Genomic DNA, 9,704 nt, shown 5'->3' on the forward strand with positions numbered 1-9,704 from the left:
ACCTCACTAATGTTCGTGGCTGAATGGAAGCAAATCCCCGCAGCAATATTCCAGGATCTAGTGGAAATCCTTCCCAGAAGAGTGGAGGCTGTTATAGCAGTATAGGGGGACCAACTTCATATTAATGTCCATGATTTTGGAATAAGATGTTTGATGAGCAGTTGTCCACATACACTACATAACCAAAAGTATGTTGTAGGTCTGAGCATACCTTTCAATACTATTCAATATATTTGATTGATCAGTGCAAATCTCAGGAGTATGTTTATTTATTTTTTTACTCTGAATGGGTTGAACACACCTGCAGTAGTATGATGTCCATTTGACCCCAACAATAACATTTGAATATTAAACAGTACTCGAATAAACAATAAAATGTTATCATAAAATAAATAGCATTAAACGCAAATGACCTGAATTAGACGTTCAAATGTGCTGAACACAAACTGTAATGGTTTGAAAGTTACAAGTGTAGGAGTTCAAGTCTAGTTGAGACCCATTTGGGGATGCTGAGCGATTAATGCTTTTTGAGGTCAGCTCGGTTTTGTTCTATGTTTCAATTACAGTTTCGATTTTTGTTGTTGTTATGCACTATGCATTATGTGGGTTGAATGCTGTAACAACACAGAATAAAACAATTAATAAAATTCCCATCATGGTAGTCTCTGCCCATTACTGCTTATCACTTATTAACCATAATCTATTCACATTTCAGTTGTGTAAATTACCTTTGTTTTATTTGATTACTTTATTATTTCATTCCAAGTCATCATCTCATCCCTATAGACCTACTGTCTGACAAAATCACTATTTTTAGTAGTTCTTCAGAGTAAACAAGGCATACTTTTATGACTGCTGAATACCAACTATCAATCATTTCCATAATGTATTTTCAGGTAGAGATTCCTCGTGAAGCAACTGCTCTCTATCCCTCTCGATTGGCATTCTTCTGTCACTTTAACATAGCAGAAATAAAAGAAACACAGAACGGACAAGTAGGCGCGAAATGGATTGTAGTGAATTGCCATATTTTTTGCGCAAACTATATATAATATTGGTCTCCTTACTACATCGCACAGTTTGAGCTTGATCTGATTTATCTCTAGAGAAACTATGCAATGTGCGCATTGAATTCACAGAAAAAAACGAACAAAATGGAATTAAATAAATATAACCAACATTGGTCAACTTCAGTTAATTGCTACGCACTTATAGTACATATCCTTTTATTTATTCTGTTTGAATCCCCATAAGTTCTCCTGTCCTTTACGACAATAGAAACACAAAGGATAACAGTTAGTGAACCTGTTTGTAGTCTCTGTCTGTTTAATCTCTGACTGTGGCCTCTGACCAAGTCGGTATTGCTAGGCTGTCCCATGGGAATCATAAATTGAGCCCCTGGATATGGATCTGCAGTGAAGTTTGGCCAACAGAGATGTAAAACAATCCGTACCCTAAATCACAATAACCCCAGTAAATTCCCCGGAGTGAGGCTTCTGGGTTGTGCGGCAGGAAGCAACTGCCTATTTGGCCCTCTAATTAGCCACCCCACTTGGGAAACGAGCGGGTGAAGTTAGAGGCAGAGATTGAGAGAAAAATCACAAGGAGTTTCTTTTGACAATGTTGATGACAAAAATTAGCCACAGCTCCCAAAAACAAGATCTCTGTATGTGCCACTCAAGCCATTGTAAACGCCACAAACAGGGGAGCAATTTGGATTCTCTTGTGCATGCAATGAGACAGATCAGTTTACTAGGCCTAGATTGAGGATGGGGAAAGCAATTTCATGTATGTATATGTGTGTACTGTATACAGAAAGTATACAGAGTGCTCCTCAACCTCATTCAAAGAAGATTGCGCAGAAGTGTATAGCACATAAAAGATGTGAAGATAATCCGAATACATCAACTGTTTTCTAATTACAAAGCACCATGTCAGATAAAAGAAGGAAATGCCTAGGGATCGCTTTATTTGGATAGTCCCATATAGATGATCATACTATCAACAAACTGTTGATAAGCAACTGGTTGCCAAGGTTATGATTAGGGCTAGGTTTAGAATTAGGGTAAGGGTTTGCTTAGGGTTAGGATAAGTGTTGACAGTTATTGACCATCTACAAACCATCTACTTGGCACTATCTGTAACGTTCGTCTGTTGTAAGAAGAGAGTCAGACCGAAATGCAGCGTGTAGGTTACTCATGACTTTAATGAATGATAAGACGGTACATGAAATAACTGAAATACGAAAACAACAAACGAAACGAGAAACTAATTACAGCCTATCTGGTGAATACAACACAGAGACAGGAACAAACACCCACAAAATACAAAGCGAACTCAGGCTACCTAAATACAGTTCCCAATCCGAGACAACGAGAATCACCTGACTCCAATTGAGAATCGCCTCAGGCAGCCAAGCCTAACTAGACACACCCCTAATCACACACAATCCCAATGCTAATAAAACCCCAATACGAAACACAACATATAAACCCATTTCACACCCTGGCCTACCCAAACATATAACAAAAACACAAAATACAATGACTAAGGCGTGACACTATCCAACTAAAGTGTTACCAAAAACACATTTTATAAGTTTAACTTTACAGTGGCATTCCTGTTACATGATCACAATCCTCTGTGTAAAATGGTCCTCTAGCCTGGACTGTTTGATGGTGGTGTACTGTCCCTGGCAGGTCCTCCCTGCGTCATTGAAGACACTGAGGTTTCTGACCAAACTCGAATCAAAGAGCCAAGGAGCTGCAGCTGGTTTTCCATGGTGGTTTTTGGTTAGGTTTTCTGGCCTTTCTGACTCCGCTACTGTTGATCGTTGGCAACATAATTTCTGCCAAAGCGCCTGAACTATCAGGCTGGTTTGAGAACACAGCACTTAGTGGACAATGGCACTTTCACAGTATCCATAGTAGGACAGCCTCAGAGTCAATGACATCAACTCCTGTGTCTCTAACATGTCAGAGTGGTATTGACAAACTCCTTGGGACTCTGAGGCTGTCCTCATGTGGACACCATGCAGTTTGATGTTATTTAGTGGTGGCTTATGCAAAGCAAGATGGGACACACAAGATCTGTTTATTTGCTGGGAAAAGATGGCTTTGGAGTTTCAAGCTGTGTTTGGAGCACATTTCAAAACAGCACACAGATCTGAAAAGATCACATTTGCTTACGCTCCCAGTTTGGAAGAACTGACATTTCTTTTATGTTTTTTTTCTCTCTCCAGATTGAATGCAGAGCTATTCCTCATTTTGGTTTTATTTTCACTGTTCAACTGCACGTTTGATTAATTCATTACACGTCTGGATGAGCTTACATACACTGACATGCTTGTAGTGGTCACTGCCACTGGGAATTTCCTGGCTATTGAATGAAAACTAAATGATTTCCTTTATTTTCTGATTGAACTTATAGAATGTACGTGTCGTCGTTATTAGTTATATAAATAAACAGATTCCTGAGCCTCTGCCAGCACTCCAGAGTTGTCTTCTGCATGTTTCCATCACGGAGGTCCCTGTTTTTCTCAGAACCTCACTAACACACCACTACCTCCACCTCCCTAACACTCGGAAACATCTCTATCCTCAGCTAGTCTGCAAATAGGCCGATTAGAAATTCCTTCCACGGAAGCTGTTTCTGGAGTTTCAGAGCTATCGGATCAGAGAACTAGGAGAGATTTTTCTTGTCTGGGATTCAGTCACCAAAAGCAGTCTTTTTCCTAAACAGGCCTTTCAACGCAGTAAGGATTTACATGAAGACGCATGTCATGATTTAGGAATGGGGGAGCTCATGCAATGCTCTCCTGTGCTTTACTGCCGAGATGCAAAGAAAAAGTCCTCCTTAATATCCCAGTTTACTTTCTCCTCCATCCTTTAAATGGTGTGGGGGTGCAGTTGGGGATAGGAGAGTATGTGTGAAAATACCCATCCCCCCGTTGCGCATAAATCTTCCACATAAATTCAAATCCGAGAGAGGATACTCACAAGTGTGAGAGGATCCCTCTCAGGAATGTCTGCAACAATAACAAATGAAGTACTGTTGGCTACTCCAAGAGGTTAGAGCAGGGAAAGCTTCATATCCTCTGGCTGGAACAGATGTTCCTTTCTTTCATGTTTACCATCAAAAGAATAAACAAATGAACAAACTCTTAAATGCTATACTAGTATTTAAACTGTATACTTGCCCACTGATTGGTAACAGAGGTAGTTTAATGAACCACACGTGACGAGTAACCCTGCCTGGAATCTAAACACTTAGCTCCCTGAGCTAATGCTTAGGCATTAGCTCAACAGGTTAACACAGTCATGTAGTGCCAACCCAGACTCAAACCAAGAGAGTCACATTGGTGCTGTCACTGATTTGATTAATTGATGCCTGTCAGCTGCTGGGGCCTTTGTGGTTGAGGAGTAAGTCAAAAGGCGTGACATTTTAGTGGCTTGGTGAACCATCTTCTTTTATGAATAACCTTATATGAAGTCCTGAAGACTTGTGTTAGCTCCCGGAGCTAATGCTTAGGCTTAAGCTCAGCAGGTTAATACAGTCTTGTGGCATGCAGATGTCCCAGGTTCACCAAGCATAAAAATGAATTGATGATGCATGGGTCGATGTCCCACAAAGAATCACTGGCCTGCTTCAGGGAATCCTCAAGGAAAATCAATGTAAACACAAACAGGGAATGACAGAATGACATTCTGAGTTTCTCAGAATTACAGCTGTGCATCTTCATAGGGTTCACCTAGCTGCTGCATTATCGATCATTTGTCAAACAATTACTAGTACGTTTTTCTGAAGATAGGGTAAAACTTTACATGAAGTTTCTCTTGTGAAGTAATGCTGTAATTAGTGTGGTAACAAAATTGTCGTTAAATACTGGTCATTTTCATTTAGCTTATTTCTCTGTTATGATCAGGCTCAAAGGCTATAACAGATCAAGTGCAATGTAAGGATAATGTAGTTACATAGGATATACTTGTAATTATCATGTACCTACCTAGGAGCAAGCAACTTGAAATGAAACCTGTGTGTACATTTGTTCACATTCTTTGCTAGCAGGTGAATTATTAGCCCAGTTATGGCTAAGTTCTAGTTCTAGTGGTTGCTTCCTACAAGTGCACAAAAAATGCACATTTCTAGCCACCTTTGATAAGCATGTCAATCTTAAAGGGGCAGTGTTGTATTTTGAGACAGACTTGATCAAGATAAGTTGCCAGTAGGCAGAGGGTAACATAAATTGTCTGATTCCCTGTATAAATGGTGTTGGAATAACAATGAATATTATTTTGTAAAATGGTTTCTTGCATCAAACAACACAAGACTTTCAGTCACCTCCTTGTCTGAAGGACAAGTGGATAAACAGGTTAATGTCAATCCCTACTGTTTGTTTCAAAAGTCTGAGGGAATGTTGGCCATCATTGAACACAACATATTGGCTGCTCCCTTAGACTGAATAGCTATTTCCATGTTAAAATGTTGTCGCGACCGGGAGACCCATGAGGCAGCACACAAGTGGCCCAGCGTCGTCCGGGTTAGGGGTTTGGCCAGCCCGGGGTTATCCTTGTCCCATCATGCTCTAGCAACTCAACTCATGTGGCGGGCCGGGCACAACGCACGCTGACACCATCGTCAGGTGTACAGTGTTTCCTCCGACACATTGGTGCGGCTGGCTTCCGGGTTAAGCGAGCGTTGTGTCAAGAAACAGTGCAGCTTGGCGGGGTTTTGGAGGATGCACGGCTCTCGACCTTCACCTCTCCTGATTGGATATCACGAAATTGTGGAGAAAAAGGGGGTAAAAATGTATGTCATGGGATGCATTTTCTCCATTGTTTTATATGTTAGGCCACTCTGATAGGCCTACGTTATGATTAAATAGCCACAGTAGCTTACTTGGCCACTGTTATAACTGTAACTTAAAGCGGGTACAGTCTCAGTGTTCACAGTAAACGCATGCCAGAATTTTCACAATGTTCAAGTTGGCGCTCAGGAGACCTTACATTTGATTAGTGGAACATTTTGTTATACAGCTCAACTCCATTAGCACAGGTATAAGCACAAGTTAATGTAAACTGTAATATTTTACTACTATAAATGAGACTGTATTACCAGACTTGCATTATGGTCTCACTTTCCCTCAAACTCTGGGAAAGGATGCCCTCAACTGGTGACAGAATGAGCCCAGGCATTTTATTAGATATTCTTTGACTCAAGAATGATGCCAAAGCTTGCATTGAGCTGCAAAACATATGCCACTTAAAGTACAGTATATTACAACTATATTATAGGGGATTCTACTGAGTCACCATATAGTCAAAACCATAACTTGTGGAACATCAGTCGCTATAGTACAAGTTCACTTTGACACCCAGACAGACCCACGACATGGACCTGCTGTTTTTGGCTCAGGTTAAATGTTTGCATCAATCCATTTATTCAGTGCACATAGATACATGATGACGTTCTCTTTTGGCACTCCCGGGACTGTGGCGTACCCACTTGAGAGCCATTACACGCTACATGGGGAGGCCATTCACACGTCAGAGACGTTTCACAAACCACTGTTCAGGGCAGCCACATTAAAAAGAGATACTCATTAAATGGCCATTACGAGTACAACCAGAAGCCTACGGCGTACCAGAAAAAGGCCCCGGGTTGCGTGCATTAAGAATGTTGTGGGAAGCTTCTGTACATAAATACCAAGGATAATGTGGCAACAGAGCTCAAGCCAGACTGTGCTGTCAAATATATTGTTCTCTGTAATTGCTTGGGCATGGGGCATATACTTCTTAAACTTGGCTGGCATCGCCTACTGTAATGCTGTTTGGGTAGTTGTTACCTTGAGTTGTCCACTGCTAGTTGCTAGGTGGAGGGAATGAATACTTGATGTTGAGTATTGTAGTTGTCATTGACTTTTCATAATTTAAAGGTGCATTACGCAACAATTTCACCTGCAAATAGCCAAAAAATGACAATAATATATCTGTGGTAGTCAATAAACAAAGTTCCTTGATATCAATTACATTTCTAATTCAATTATTCAATACATGAGCTGTTTTCATGAATTGAACTAAAAACTTCTCACATGGAATCAGATAACCCAGCCCTGCATGTCCTTGAGTCCTCACAGTCTCTTAACGCATCTGCACTCAAGCTGCTGTCCTTTCAAAAGAGGAAAGAAAATAATTAGGGCCCAGTTATTTACATTTACATTACATTTAAGTCATTTAGCAGACGCTCTTATCCAGAGCGACTTACAAATTGGTGCATTCACCTTATGACATCCAGTGGAACAACCACTTTACAATAGTGCATCTAAATATTTTAAGGGGGGGGGGGGGTGAGAAGGATTACTTTATCCTATCCTAGGTATTCCTTAAAGAGGTGGGGTTTCAGGTGTCTCCGGAAGGTGGTGATTGACTCCGCTGTCCTGGCGTCGTGAGGAAGTTTGTTCCACCATTGGGGAGCCAGAGCAGCGAACAGTTTTGACTGAGCTGAGCGGGAACTGTACTTCCTCAGTGGTAGGGAGGCGAGCAGGCCAGAGGTGGATGAACGCAGTGCCCTTATTTGGGTGTAGGGCCTGATCAGAGCCTGGAGGTACTGAGGTGCCGTTCCCCTCACAGCTCCGTAGGCAAGCACCATGGTCTTGTAGCGGATGCGAGCTTCAACTGGAAGCCAGTGGAGAGAGCGGAGGAGCGGGGTGACGAGAGAGAACTTGGGAAGGTTGAACACTAGACGGGCTGCGGCGTTCTGGATGAGTTGTAGGGGTTTAATGGCACAGGCAGGGAGCCCAGCCAACAGCGAGTTGCAGTAATCCAGACGGGAGATGACAAGTGCCTGGATTAGGACCTGCGCCGCTTCCTGTGTGAGGCAGGGTCGTACTCTGCGGATGTTGTAGAGCATGAACCTACAGGAACGGGCCACCGCCTTGATGTTAGTTGAGAACGACAGTTTGTTGTCCAGGATCACGCCAAGGTTCTTAGCGCTCTGGGAGGAGGACACAATGGAGTTGTCAACCGTGATGGCGAGATCATGGAACGGGCAGTCCTTCCCGGGAGGAAGAGCAGCTCCGTCTTGCCGAAGTTCAGCTTGAGGTGGTGATCCGTCATCCACACTGATATGTCTGCCAGACATGCAGAGATGCGATTCGCCACCTGGTCATCAGAAGGGGGAAAGGAGAAGATTCATTGTGTGTCGTCTGCATAGCAATGATAGGAGAGACCATGTGAGGTTATGACAGAGCCAAGTGACTTGGTGTATAGCGAGAATAGGAGAGGGCCTAGAACAGAGCCCTGGGGGACACCAGTGGTGAGAGCGCGTGGTGAGGAGACAGATTCTCGCCACGCCACCTGGTAGGAGCGACCTGTCAGGTAGGACGCAATCCAAGCGTGGGCCGCGCCGGAGATGCCCAACTCGGAGAGGGTGGAGAGGAGGATCTGATGGTTCACAGTATCGAAGGCAGCCGATAGGTCTAGAAGGATGAGAGCAGAGGAGAGAGAGTTAGCTTTAGCGGTGCGGAGCGCCTCCGTGATACAGAGAAGAGCAGTCTCAGTTGAATGACTAGTCTTGAAACCTGACTGATTTGGATCAAGAAGGTCATTCTGAGAGAGATAGCGGGAGAGCTGACCAAGGACGGCACGTTCAAGAGTTTTGGAGAGAAAAGAAAGAAGGGATACTGGTCTGTAGTTGTTGACATCGGAGGGATCGAGTGTAGGTTTTTTCAGAAGGGGTGCAACTCTCGCTCTCTTGAAGACGGAAGGGACGTAGCCAGCGGTCAGGGATAAGTTGATGAGCGAGGTGAGGTAAGGAGAAGGTCTCCGGAAATGGTCTGGAGAAGAGAGGAGGAGATAGGGTCGAGCGGGCAGGTTGTTGGGCGGCCGGCCGTCACAAGACGCGAGATTTCATCTGGAGAGAGAGGGGAGAAAGAGGTCAGAGCACAGGGTAGGGCAGTGTGAGCAGAACCAGCGGTGTTGTTTGACTTAGCAAACGAGGATCGGATGTCGTCGATCTTCTTTTCAAAATGGTTGACGAAGTCATCTGTAGAGAGGGAGGAGGGGGGGAGGGGGAGGAGGATTCAGGAGGGAGGAGAATGTGGCAAAGAGCTTCCTAGGGTTAGAGGCAGATGCTTGGAATTTAGAGTGGTAGAAAGTGGCTTTAGCAGCAGAGACAGAGGAGGAAAATGTAGAGAGGAGGGAGTGAAAGGATGCCAGGTCCGCAGGGAGGCGAGTTTTCCTCCATTTCCGATCGGCCTTCCGGAGCCCTGTTCTGTGAGCTCGCATTGAGTCGTCAAGCCACGGAGCGGGAGGGGAGGACCGAGCCGGCCTGGAAGATAGGGGACATAGAGAGTCAAAGGATGCAGAAAGGGAGGAGAGGAGGGTTGAGGAGGCAGAATCAGGAGATAGGTTGGAGAAGGTTTGAGCAGAGGGAAGAGATGATAGGATGGAAGAGGAGAGAGTAGCGGGGAGAGAGAGCGAAGGTTGGGACGGCGCGATACCATCCGAGTAGGGGCAGTGTGGGAAGTGTTGGATGAGAGCGAGAGGGAAAAGGATACAAGGTAGTGGTCGGAGACTTGGAGGGGAGTTGCAATGAGGTTAGTGGAAGAACAGCATCTAGTAAAGATGAGGTGTCGAGCGTATTGCCTGCCTTGTGAGTAGGGGGAAGGTGAGAGGGTGAGGTCAAAAGAGGAGAGGAGTGGAAAG

Source organism: Oncorhynchus gorbuscha, linkage group LG10, assembly GCF_021184085.1.
Source record: "Oncorhynchus gorbuscha isolate QuinsamMale2020 ecotype Even-year linkage group LG10, OgorEven_v1.0, whole genome shotgun sequence".
Lineage (NCBI taxonomy): Eukaryota > Metazoa > Chordata > Actinopteri > Salmoniformes > Salmonidae > Oncorhynchus > Oncorhynchus gorbuscha.